Source organism: Gobio gobio, assembly GCF_949357685.1.
Source record: "Gobio gobio genome assembly, chromosome: 5".
Lineage (NCBI taxonomy): Eukaryota > Metazoa > Chordata > Actinopteri > Cypriniformes > Gobionidae > Gobio > Gobio gobio.
Window position 1 is genome coordinate 5,265,973 of NC_137101.1, and position 12,675 is coordinate 5,278,647.

The window sequence follows — 12,675 nt, forward strand, 5'->3', positions numbered from 1 at the left end:
AATTTGTGTCAATACCCAGCCCTAATATACACAAATATTAAGGCTGGGTATTGACACAAATATTCGATATGCGAAATGATATTGCGTCAAGTGTGTAAAATGTGTTTAAATTATATATTTTTTATAATATTTAAAAACTGAGAATGATACCATTTATGTGTTTCACATTCTTTCTGGGAAAAGAAAGCATCGCTACAACTTCTGAAAGTGACCAGCAGTGTTTTAGCAAAAATTAATGTCACAAATCTGACAATATAATTCTAACATCAATGTAAACAAACAAATAACTTAATGCCAATATTTAAATACCAAAAACTCTTTGCTTGACGTGGTAATATATAGTTATATCAACCTAAAACTTAACATCAAGGACATCCAGGTAAACTAGGGGTGGCAGGGTACCCGCGGGATCTTAAAAAGTCTTAAATTCGCTGAAGTATTGAGTTCTAGGTCTTAAATAATTTTAAACGGGTCTTAATTTTCCTACGTCCATGTAACGCAACCTCTTGCTCATTGAAATGCTCATGCAGCTCTTTAGTGTGTGTGTGTGTGTGTGTGTTGTAGTTCGTTCTTTCGCTAGTCCAACTATAGTTTGCTGTATTATAACTACAAATGAGACCAACATGCATCTTATATTGCAGCCAATCAGCTTTCGTGTTATTGGCGCGAGGCTCTTTCGGATTGTACCACAGACACATCAAACAGATTTTATTCTTCAGCTTCAGTTCTTCCAGTTCACGCGATTGTGAAAGCGAAGGCGAATCTTTCTCACCTGCGATCTCGCATAATGACCAAATAAAAGTTTCTTATTCTTATGTTTCTTATAAAACCAAATTTCTAGGCGCATTTCTGTAGGTCTTAAAGTGAAAGCAACCCAATATAGCCTAGCCTTTACGCGCTCCTGTCTGTGTCGTTAATATTAATCAAACAACAACAACGAGGAAAAACAAACAGTAGCCTCCCTAAACTAAAGCACTGTTTGTATCTGTATATTTAATTTGTATATTTATATTTATACACACACACACACACACACACACACACACACACACACACACACACACACACACACACACACACACACACACACACACACACACACACACACACACACACACACACACACAACCAGTCAAAAGTCAAATGTTTTTAAAGACGTCTCTTCTGCTCACCAAGGCTACATTTATTTGATCCAACATACATCAAAAACACTATTGTGATTGTTTTTACAATTTAAAATTACTTTTTTTATATTTGAATATATTTTAAAATGCAATTTATTTCTGTGATTCAAAGCTGAATTTTCAGCATCATTACTCCAGACTTTAGAGTCACATAATCCTTCAAAAATCTTTTTTTTTTATTTCTATTTCAGATAAATACTGTTCTTTAGAACTTTATATTCATCAAAGAATCCTAAAAACAAAAAAACAAACACGTTTTACACAACTGTTTTCAACACTGATAATCATAAATGTGTGTTGATCATCAGATCCTCATATGAGAATGATTAGTGAAGGTTCATGTGACACTGCAGACTGGAGTAATGATGATAAATTCAGCTTTGATCACTGGAATAAATTACACTTTACTATATATTCACATAGAAAACAGATCACAACAGAACTGTCACAATATTACAGCTTTTTTGTATTTTTAATAACATAAATGCAGCATTGGTGAGCAGAAGAGACTTCTGTAAAAACATTTAAAAAATATTACCGCTCTCAAACTTTTGACCTGTAGTGTGTTTGAATATTAATCCTGGTGGGATTGAGCTATGAGGAAGTGCAAGATTACTAATACTTTGTTCAATTTGAATAAATTAATTTGCAAGTCATTTTGTGATTCTGTATTTCCTATTGTAAGTTTTTTTTATTGCGTTATATAGGTCTTAAATTTAATTCATAATGGTCTTAAAAAGGTCTTAAAAAGTCTTAAATTTGACTTTGTGAAACCTGCAGATACCCTGGGGTGGACGATTATTTTTGTTATAATATTAACTTTAAAATTACATAAATAATATTTCTACTCCAATTCGTTTAAAAAATATATAAACATTTGAATGGTGGCTGTCATAAAAACTTGCCAGATTTATTCATACATACATGCATTAAATATTGAAGAACATTAAAAATTATAACGTAATATGGTGCATATATTTTGTAAAATGCTCTCTAGAGTTATTTTTTCTCGCTGACTAACGAGTTTATGGACACTGGATGTGTTTTTTCTGAGGTAAATGTGACGTTACATGACATCGTTCACCGGCTGTTTTACTGACGCGGTTGAAACGCGGTTACTCTTTCCGCGGTTGAAACACTGAGCGATTCTATGTGACATGATACAGATTTCGGTAAGTTGTACTGTATCTTTTAACACTTTCAGATGCTCATTTATGTTTATTTCGCGCTGTAACTGGTATTAAAGCGGGTGAGTTCACGTGAGCTGGGCGGTGCGCGCTCCCGCTTCTCTTGAGCTGCGCCACAGCGCCAAAACGGTATATTTATGGTTTTGAATTTCGTAATAAAATGGACGTAATTTGAAATCTGAGATTTTTTTTTATATCAATAAAAGCGTCTGAGCGACCAGTTTGAATTTCACTTGATGGTTAAAATCACACTGTATATCTAGAAAGAAAATGGTGTTTAATTAAATCTGTTATCAGTCGCCAGGTTTTAGTTCTGATGCTGCTATTAATTCAATGACCGTCTTACAGCCTCAAAATGATGAAAACACTGAATACAACTAAAAACTCCTCATTCAAAGATCTACAAAACACCAGAACAACATCACAGAAATGATACACAAAGTGTCTAGTCACTGCTCTTCATGATTGTTATGAAATGTGTATTTAAAGTCTGTTTTCCTCTCATAACAGGAAGTAGAAAAGCCTGAAGGAGAACATCAGAGCTTCACATCAACATCAGCGAGTCCTTCTTATTACACTTTACACTGAGAACATCAGAGGCGATTCATTCAGAGACTGGACAGGTGACGCTACAACTACTGATTGATTTGATAGAGTGTCATTACACAAGAGAAATCGACTTTATGCTGAAAGTTACTCACAGGTTGAGCTGGAATATGTGTGTTGAAGTGCCATTAAGAGCTGTCATCATCTCATCTGCAGGATCTGCAGGTGTTGTTGTGACTGTCATCATGTGGTCAATCAGCCGAAGAGTCAGACTGAAGGTCAAACCCGCTTCTGCCGCCTAGAGGACCGGAGGGGAAACTGACCTTTACTTTCCTATTAGAGTGCAGAGATCACATTTAAGACTGTGAATCATGAAGCAGCGACAGAAACATGTTTAAATCCCACAGATGCAGTGGCCATCTTTCACAAAACCTCAGTCACGAATACATTAGATACAAGCTCTGTGGCGCAGAAATAATTATTTGCCTTTAAATGAGAAAGTCTGGGCTTTAGTGTATAAATGTATTTTTTGCAAAAGAACAGAGGACAGAAGAAAAATCCCATTTAATTTCATTAGACTCGATTTGCAGCGGTGCAATTCCCTCAAATCACCACAGGAGGGAGAAACTCTTTTGTTATGAGTTTATTCTCCTGCTCTCACCCTCTTGCAGAAGTGTAGTTCATTTAAGTGAAGTTCATTAGACTTGATTTGCTGTGGTGTAATTCACATAAATCACCACAGGAGGAAAAAACACATTTAAAATCTTTGGTCTTAGTTTGTTCTGGTGTAATTCTCAAATCATGGCAGAGTTCACAGCTCGATTAACTCTAATGATTTATTAGCAAATATATTGTTTGAACAGAAGACAGGACTGAATAAAGAAAGTGTAAATAGTTTTCACACTAAAATCAATCTGATTTTCCATCAAGAATATCTCAGTATAAATAGATAATAAAAGTGAAATATAATTACAAACTGAGTTCAACACAATCTCTGTGGTTACATTCAATTGTTGCCATTATATCAAACAAAGTGACCAAAACATTATTACTCAGTGTGAAAGCCTCAGTGGTGCAGCGGCTAAACACACGGTCTGTGTGGATGAGGTTGTGCTGACATGGGTTCAAATCCCACTATTGCTTACATTGTTGCCATGAAATTAAACAAAGTGGCCAAAAAACCATCTCTCAGTGTGAAAGCCTCAGTGGTGCAGCGGCTAAACACATGTTCTTTGATGCAGAGGTGGTGATGGAGACACGGGTTCAAACCCCACTATTGCGTAAGTTAAATTGTTGCCATGATATCAAACAAAGTGACCAAAACACCAGCTCTCAGTGTGAAAGCCTCAGTAGTGCAGCGGCTAAACACACGTTCTCTGCGGATGAGGCTCTGATAGAGGCACGGGTTCAAACCCCACCTCAGAACCCTTTATTGTAAAAATCCTCCATGTGAAAAGTCAAATATAAGTTCCTTCACATGTCTCAGTAAGAGATCTGTGGCTCACAGGTAAGAGCGCTGCCTCACGGTTTCAGAGGTTGCTGGTTCGATCCCAGCCAGATCTCTGCGATACGGGTGAATGCTGTGTGTGTGAAGGGACGGGGATGATTCGGGTCCCCCCCCCCCGAACCCCACCACCATGTCCAGCAGGGGTTATGCTACTTTAAACAATGAAAACAAATTTATCTGTATAAAAAATTGGACCCGCCGTCCCTACCCCTCCCGTTTAGGTTCCCATCATTTGCTTTTTAAAGGGGGTGACCCTCCAAAAACAAAATGATGGTAACCTACACATTTAGCGCCAAACAACACACATGATATACATTACCTGTCCATGAGCAGAAGTCCATCATTACAGTCGACATCCACACGTCCCACAGCTCTGCTTCTGACGACTGTCCGCTCCAAACACATCCCGTCTCCTGTAGGGGAACATAAATACAGGGATTACTTCATTATTCTGATGTTTACAATTTAGATATGACGTTAGTCTTCATAAAAGTTAATAAATGTGACCCATAAGTCGCACAGGTATATTTGTGGCAATACCCAACAATACATAGTTTGGGTAAAAATTATCAAGTTTTCTTTTGTGCCAAAAATCATTGGGATATTAAGTAAAGATCATGTTCCATGAAGATATTTAGTACATTTCCTACCATAAATATATCAAACATTAGTAGCAGTAATATAAAATGCTATTATATATATATATTATATATATAAACATTTGGATTATATTGCACCATCAGATTCCAGATTTTCAAATATTGTCATATCCTTATAAACCATGAATCAATTTAAAGCTTATTTATTGATCTTTCATCTCAATTTTAAAATATTGACCCTTATGACTGCTTTTGTGGTCCAGGGTCACAAATAAAAAAAAAATGACATGTATGTTATTGTTAAATACTGCCAATTAAATATTTTGCACACAACAACTCTACAAAACCATGACACAGCAGGAACAGCACAGATCTATTTCACCATACGAACATCAGAAGAGGATTATTTGAAAACTTATAAAGGTAAAGCAACAATTCATTGGTTCTTCTAAAGCTGTCAGTGAGTTCAGCAACTAAACAAAGTCTGTGATCAAAAAATGTCAGCAGCTGTCATTCAGCAAACAGCCTTTTAAATAAGCTTTTAGGTTAAAAACACCATCGGGATTCTCTGGAAATCTGGCTTTAGTCCATGTTTGTGTTTTAGTGTTCGCATGGAAACGCATTAACAACAACAACACATTACATTTGACATAACATTGAATAAACACACAGTGGCCTGCTATAATAAATCACAAAACAGAATGTCGTATCAATACTTAATTACTTATCTAAAATTAAACATAAAGCGCAAGGAATAAGGACTTAATAAGGATAATGCAAGAGACACTGAACATGGACACTTACAGGTGAGTCGCGTCACTCGATTCCGGCGTTTTATCGAAGCGTTTGTCGGTTTTATTCGTTGATGGCTTGAATATGTGCTGGTTATTGATATTCAAATACTGTCATAAAGCTGTCATCCTCAGGATATGTATTTAAAACGGTTTACTACACGTGTTGTTGCAACAAAACAAACTTCATGTCGCCAAGCACCTGAAGCTGAAGCCGCTTGCGCCGCCTAGTGGAGCGGATGAAAAACAGCACTTCCGTTTCTACCACAAATCATATTAGAATTATTATGCCTGCATTTTCAAAGATGTTTCAAATTTGGTCAGTGACTATGTTTAAAAAAGGTCATACATACTTTAACATACTCATACTCAAGCAAAAGTCCCTATTTCTTGCATTAAATGCGCATACGCCAAATTACCAAAGGCTCCCTCTTGTGGTCAACAAGTGTTTCAACGTCAAACGAGTCGACAAACCAGGTGGCCAGTCGAAGGTGAGAGTTCAAATAGTTAGATTTAAATGTAATGCAGTTTACAACAAATGTCTTGGTTTGTCAGAACAGCAGAGAAACATGGATCTGTGAGTTTCAGTGAATGAACCAGATCATCTCTCAACTGAAGAGGAAAACTTGTGCTGTGTTGAGCTCAAAAGCACACGCTCAGAGGTAAACACATAAAATACAGGACTAAAGATCTTCCAAAACACTTTTAGTTGGGGGAAAAGTAGTTGTAAATTTGTTTATGTAAATGGTTGGACATGAAACTGACTGTTAAATGACATGTATGACTATATTATCATAACACAATGCTAATGTGTTGAGGTGGCTCTTGGAGATCCTCTTGTTGCTGATGATCATAGCCGGAGATTCAGGAGATCAGAAGATTCACCGCCTCCTGGAGGAGCATCTGATCCTGAGCGCTTCCCAATCCACGTCTCTATCTGAAGCTCTGGCATATGATGGAGGAGGGCGACAGTGAGCAGGGAATATATTCACCTCTCAGATGTTTGTTTGGGGGAACCGGCTGGAAAGTCTGCCTAACTGATCTACACAGAAATAGAAAGACAAATGTCATTTTAATACAGGATAACCTCTTAAACTCTGCAGACCCTGTACAGGACCTCATATGTGGTACCATTTGAAAGCTTAGAGTCTCTACTTTCTGTAGAGTATGCATGTATGTATGCAAGATTTATTCAAATGAATCTGAATGGAGGAATATGACCTTTTTTATGTAATATCCGAAAATATATAATCACCAAAATTGTGTATTTAGACCATTGTATGTGGTTATGGGAAGCTTTTCAATTTGGTTGCGCCAAATCCAGGCGGAAAATCCCAAAAACGGTCCCAGAGCATATGGCTGGTCGGAGGGATTGATCACTCTTTGTGCATTTGTTGGTTATTTGATTGAATAAATATACTTGTATGAAGCCTGTATCAAAATGACAGTTGACAACATGCGTTATATGTAATTTACAAACTATTCACTGCTATAACAACTACAACTAATGTTTCTATTGATTAATATTACAGGACAGGAGTGAGATCTGATCAGTGTGTCAGCTCCACCTTGTGGACATTAAGTGTGTCTGCATTTACATTTAAAAATAGGAGTAAGTGCAAAAAGACTTTATTTGGCTCTGTCCCAAATGGCACAAGTGATGTGTGATCCCGATCCTGATGAGACACTTTCCTGAGTTTAGCTCCAACCTGATCAAAAACACCTGAAGCAGCAAATCAAGCATTACTAGAACCTTCCAGTCAGGTGTGATGGACTCTTTATCTAAATTAAATAAAAACTAATTGAATAAGCTAATTATGTTTTATACATGTACAATTACGATTGTACATTTGTTTCAATATCTCATTATATTAATAAAACCACATCCAAAACACCCTTCACACATGCGTTAACAGATTCAGAGCTTGTTAAATGTTGCAGTAATTAATGCTGTAGCTAGACATAAAATATAATGATCTTTAAATCAAACTGCTGCAGGATGATTGTTTGTCTTTACATTTGAAAGTCTAGGTTCAAATCCTCCAATTTGCATAACTTTCATTACATAAAACGTAGCTCTCAATAAAACCTGATTTAAAACAACCACAGACTCTTTGTGTTTTAATCTTGGAGGGGCACGGGTTCAAATATCACATGTGTTATGTTCAGTCTTTCATTATTTAAAACAAAGCTCTCAATAAAACACCGTCCAGAACATCAAACACACCACAGATTCAGTGGCTCAGGAGTTAAAGCATTACTCTTTCCTCTTGGAGACATGGGTTCAAATCCCACTATTGCTTACGTTAAATTGTTGCCATTATATCAAACAAAGTGGCCGAAACACCAGCTCTCAGTGTGAAAGCCTCAGTGGAGGAAGCGGCTAAACACACGTTCTTTGATGCTGAAGTTGCACTGGAGACATGTGTTCAAATCCCACTATTGCTGATGTTAAATTGTTATTGATGCTGCAGCAAAACTTAACATCAAAAAACACCAAAGTCAAACCCACACAAGCTCTGTGGCTCAGTGGATGGTCGATCATCTGTCATTCATGAAAGTCTGGGTTCAAACCCCACAAATGTAAGTGTTTTTCATTATTTAAAGCAGAGCTCTCAATAAAACCTTGTGCAGAACATCAAACTCTCCACAGACTCAGTGGCTCAGGAGTTAAAGCGTTGCGCTTTCATCTTGGAGACCTGGGTTCGAATCCCAATATTTCTTAAGTTAAATCACTGTCGTGAAATCAGACAAAGTGGCCCAAACGGCAGCTCTCAGTGTGAAAGCCACGATGGCACTAGTGGCTAAACACACGTTGGTTGCGGACAAGGCTGCGCTAGAGGCATGGGTTCAAACCCCACCTCGGTGTGTGGGGATCACACCAAAGAAAGAAAGAAGGCAACGGCAAAGTACCTGGGGCGGTACACCAAATAAGGGGCGAGACGGCAAAGGCGGAGACCTGAGACTCAGCAGGAGACTGGGCACTCTGGGGCGGTGAAACAGACAGGCTACACAGCCGAGGAAAACACGGACCAGAAGCAATAAAACAGATGGAGGAAGACACGGACTAACACACACACCTGGGGCGGTGAAACAACCACAGAGTGAGAGACGAAGGCCGGATCAAGAGGATGGGCGTGTGCCGGGAGGAAAGAGAGGCGGGTCTGAGAGAGAGAGAGAGAGAAAGGAAGGAAGGGAGGAGTGCAGCAAAGAGGGGGGAAAAAAAATATTTGTGAAAAATTTATTCTAAAAAAAATTATTTTTTTGTAAAAATTTTTTTTTTTTTAATAAATATAAAAAAAAAAAAAAAAAAGTGTAAAAAACCACCCCAAAAAAATACGCACACAAAATCTCTGTAGCAGGGGTGGGATTTGAACCCAGGTCTCCTGCGTCAGGCTTGATTCTCACACCACAAGCTCTGCCCACTGGACCACTGCCAGCTCACAATAATGAGAGTTATTTTGTTTGCTTTAAGGTAAACCCACAGGCACACATTTAAAAAAAAAAAAAATTGATAATGTTAAATCCTATTATTTAACATTAAATTAACAATTATTCAATAAAATTTGTTTTTAAAAGTGTCTAAAAACTAATTTAAATATTATTAATAATTAAAAGAGGTTGAAAATATTTTAAAAAGTAAATCAATTTATTTTAAAATTAAATGAACTGACACAATGATATACACCAGTAGAGCTGGATAAACTGGTGGTTCATTAATCATACAAACTACAATGTTTTTAAATCTTTGCAATACAGCAAATTTTTTAATATTTAAAAAAATATATAATTTAAACAAATTTTCCACACTTGACGTAATATCATATCGCATGTCGAATATCGCATTATTTAACAAGGTATTGCATATCGCATTTTTCTTCAATATTGCACAGCCCTAAGAATCAAAATCGAATCGAATTGTGAAATTTGTGTCAATACCCAGCCCTAATATACACAAATATTAAGGCTGGGTTTTGACACAAATATTCGATATGCGAAATGATATTGCGTCAAGTGTGTAAAATGTGTTTATATTATATATTTTTTATAATATTTAAAAACTGAGAATGATACCATTTATGTGTTTCACATTCTTTCTGGGAAAAGAAAGCATCGCTACAACTTCTGAAAGTGACCAGCAGTGTTTTAGCAAAAATTAATGTCACAAATCTGACAATATAATTCTAACATCAATGTAAACAAACAAATAACTTAATGCCAATATTTAAATACCAAAAACTCTTTGCTTGACGTGGTAACATTTAGTTATATCAACCTAAAACTTAACATCAAGGACATCCAGGTAAACTAGGGGTGGCAGGGTACCCGCGGGATCTTAAAAAGTCTTAAATTCGCTGAATTTGTATTGAGTTCTAGGTCTTAAATAATTTTAAACGGGTCTTAATTTTCCTACGTCCATGTAACGCTACCTCTTGCTCATTGAAATGCTCATGCAGCTCTTTAGTGTGTGTGTGTGTGTGTGTGTTGTAGTTCGTTCTTTCGCTAGTCCAACTATAGTTTGCTGTATTATAACTACAAATGAGACCAACATGCATCTTATATTGCAGCCAATCAGCTTTCGTGTTATTGGCGCGAGGCTCTTTCGGATTGTACCACAGACACATCAAACAGATTTTATTCTTCAGCTTCAGTTCTTCCAGTTCACGCGATTGTGAAAGCGAAGGCGAATCTTTCTCACCTGCGATCTCGCATAATGACCAAATAAAAGTTTCTTATTCTTATGTTTCTTATAAAACCAAATTTCTAGGCGCATTTCTGTAGGTCTTAAAGTGAAAGCAACCCAATATAGCCTAGCCTTTACCCGCTCCTGTCTGTGTCGTTAATATTAATCAAACAACAACAACGGGGAAAAACAAACAGTAGCCTCCCTAAACTAAAGCACTGTTTGTATCTGTATATTTAATTTGTATATTTATATTTATACACACACACACACACACACACACACACACACACACACACACACACACACACACACACACACACACACACACACACACACACACACACACACACACACACACACACACACACACACACACACACACACACACACACACACACACACACACACACACACACACACACACACACACACACACACACACACACACACACACTACCAGTCAAAAGTCAAATGTTTTTAAAGAAGTCTCTTCTGCTCACCAAGGCTACATTTATTTGATCCAACATGCATCAAAAACACTATTGTGATTGTTTTTACAATTTAAAATAACTTTTTTTATATTGGAATATATTTTAAAATGCAATTTATTTCTGTGATTCAAAGCTGAATTTTCAGCATCATTACTCCAGACTTTAGAGTCACATAATCCTTCAGAAATCTTTTTTTTTCTCACCTGCGATCTCGCATAATGACCAAATAAAAGTTTCTTATTCTTATGTTTCTTATAAAACCAAATTTCTAGGCGCATTTCTGTAGGTCTTAAAGTGAAAGCAACCCAATATAGCCTAGCCTTTACCCGCTCCTGTCTGTGTCGTTAATATTAATCAAACAACAACAACGGGGAAAAACAAACAGTAGGCTCCCTAAACTAAAGCACTGTTTGTATCTGTATATTTAAGTTGTATTTATTTGTCCTATTGTCAAACAAGATTCATGCATTTTGTTTGTTTTATTGCCATGAGTGACTATTGTGCATCTAACATAATGATATGGTAAATGTGGCATCCTAATTATGAAAGAAAAAAAAAACGTGCACATTTCTGAAAATGACCACCACAAAATCAGTAATTTTGATCTCACAAAAAATGATATATACATATATACATAAACACATGCATATATACACACACACACACAAACTACCAGTCAAAAGTCAAATGTTTTTAAAGAAGTCTCTTCTGCTCACCAAGGCTACTAGCCTGGCGTGGCCATACTCAATTCTAGTCAGAATATGAGTCTGCTACCGCTCCATTGAGCTTTGATTATGGGGCGTGTTTCAACCGAGCCAGGAAAGACCTCAATTGGATAGACCCACAACCAATCAGAGCAACGGAGCGACGCGTAACGTTAGTTGTCAAATGTCAACAGAACTCAACTGCACTGTGTTACCAAGTCCGTGTTTTTCTCCATGTCCGCGGGTTGAAGCGACCCCAATTATGTGATTATATAAACCCAGGAATGCGAATTTTAGCAGGCAACCTTGCCAAAATAACATATTTTGCCAACCAAACGCCATTTTTTTCCGGAGAACCCCCCGGAAAGTTATTGTTTTGGGCTATAGTTTTGAGTAGCAATTGTGCGCGACATTGCAAAAACACTTGGAAACCCTGTCTGCACCCACGCTGGATTAAGTAACGTTACAAGAAAAAGATGAGTGTAAACGATCTTTGCCAGTAATAAAATTATTTAAGGATACACAGAGTACTTACCAACACGATCATCGTTTCTGAGAGAAATAGTGAAGGTGAATGCATATACGAACAAGTTCTCCGTTTAGGATTAGAGCAAATTGAACCCAAGAGCCTTCGATGACGTGGATGATTACGTTACTGTTGATCATCTGTCCATCATTGTCTAAAGCCCGCCCTGACAATTTCATTGGTCCGAACAGTTTCTGTTTGGGCATAATTACTCCTCTATGGAGCGAGTCCAGACCGAATTGCCCGAGAAAAGATTTTTGTGGGCGGGGCTAAATTCGGCTGGCATCCAGGCTACAAGGCTACATTTATTTGATCCAATATACATCAAAAACACTATTGTGATTGTTTTTACAATTTAAAATTACTTTTTTTATATATTTGAATATATTTTAAAATGCAATTTATTTCTGTGATTCAAAGCTGAATTTTCAGAATCATTACTCCAGACTTTAG

The 12,675-nt window shown here is 37.0% G+C and overlaps 1 long non-coding RNA gene across 4 annotated transcripts in view; it reads right to left on the bottom strand.

Moving 5' to 3' along the window:
- The window catches only part of LOC307126121, a 30,394-nt gene that overhangs the window by 15,847 nt on the left and 1,872 nt on the right, over positions 1-12,675 (bottom strand). For 3 of the 4 annotated variants that reach the window (XR_013816455.1, XR_013816456.1, XR_013816457.1), the window contains exons 2-4: positions 5,828-6,856; positions 4,744-4,837; positions 3,073-3,215 (exon numbers count right to left, since the gene is read on the bottom strand). This is a non-coding gene — a long non-coding RNA (uncharacterized lncRNA). Of the gene's footprint in view, positions 1-3,072; positions 3,251-4,743; positions 4,838-5,827; positions 6,857-12,675 lie in introns of all 4 variants that reach the window. The other variant, XR_013816454.1, reaches the window with a different exon arrangement.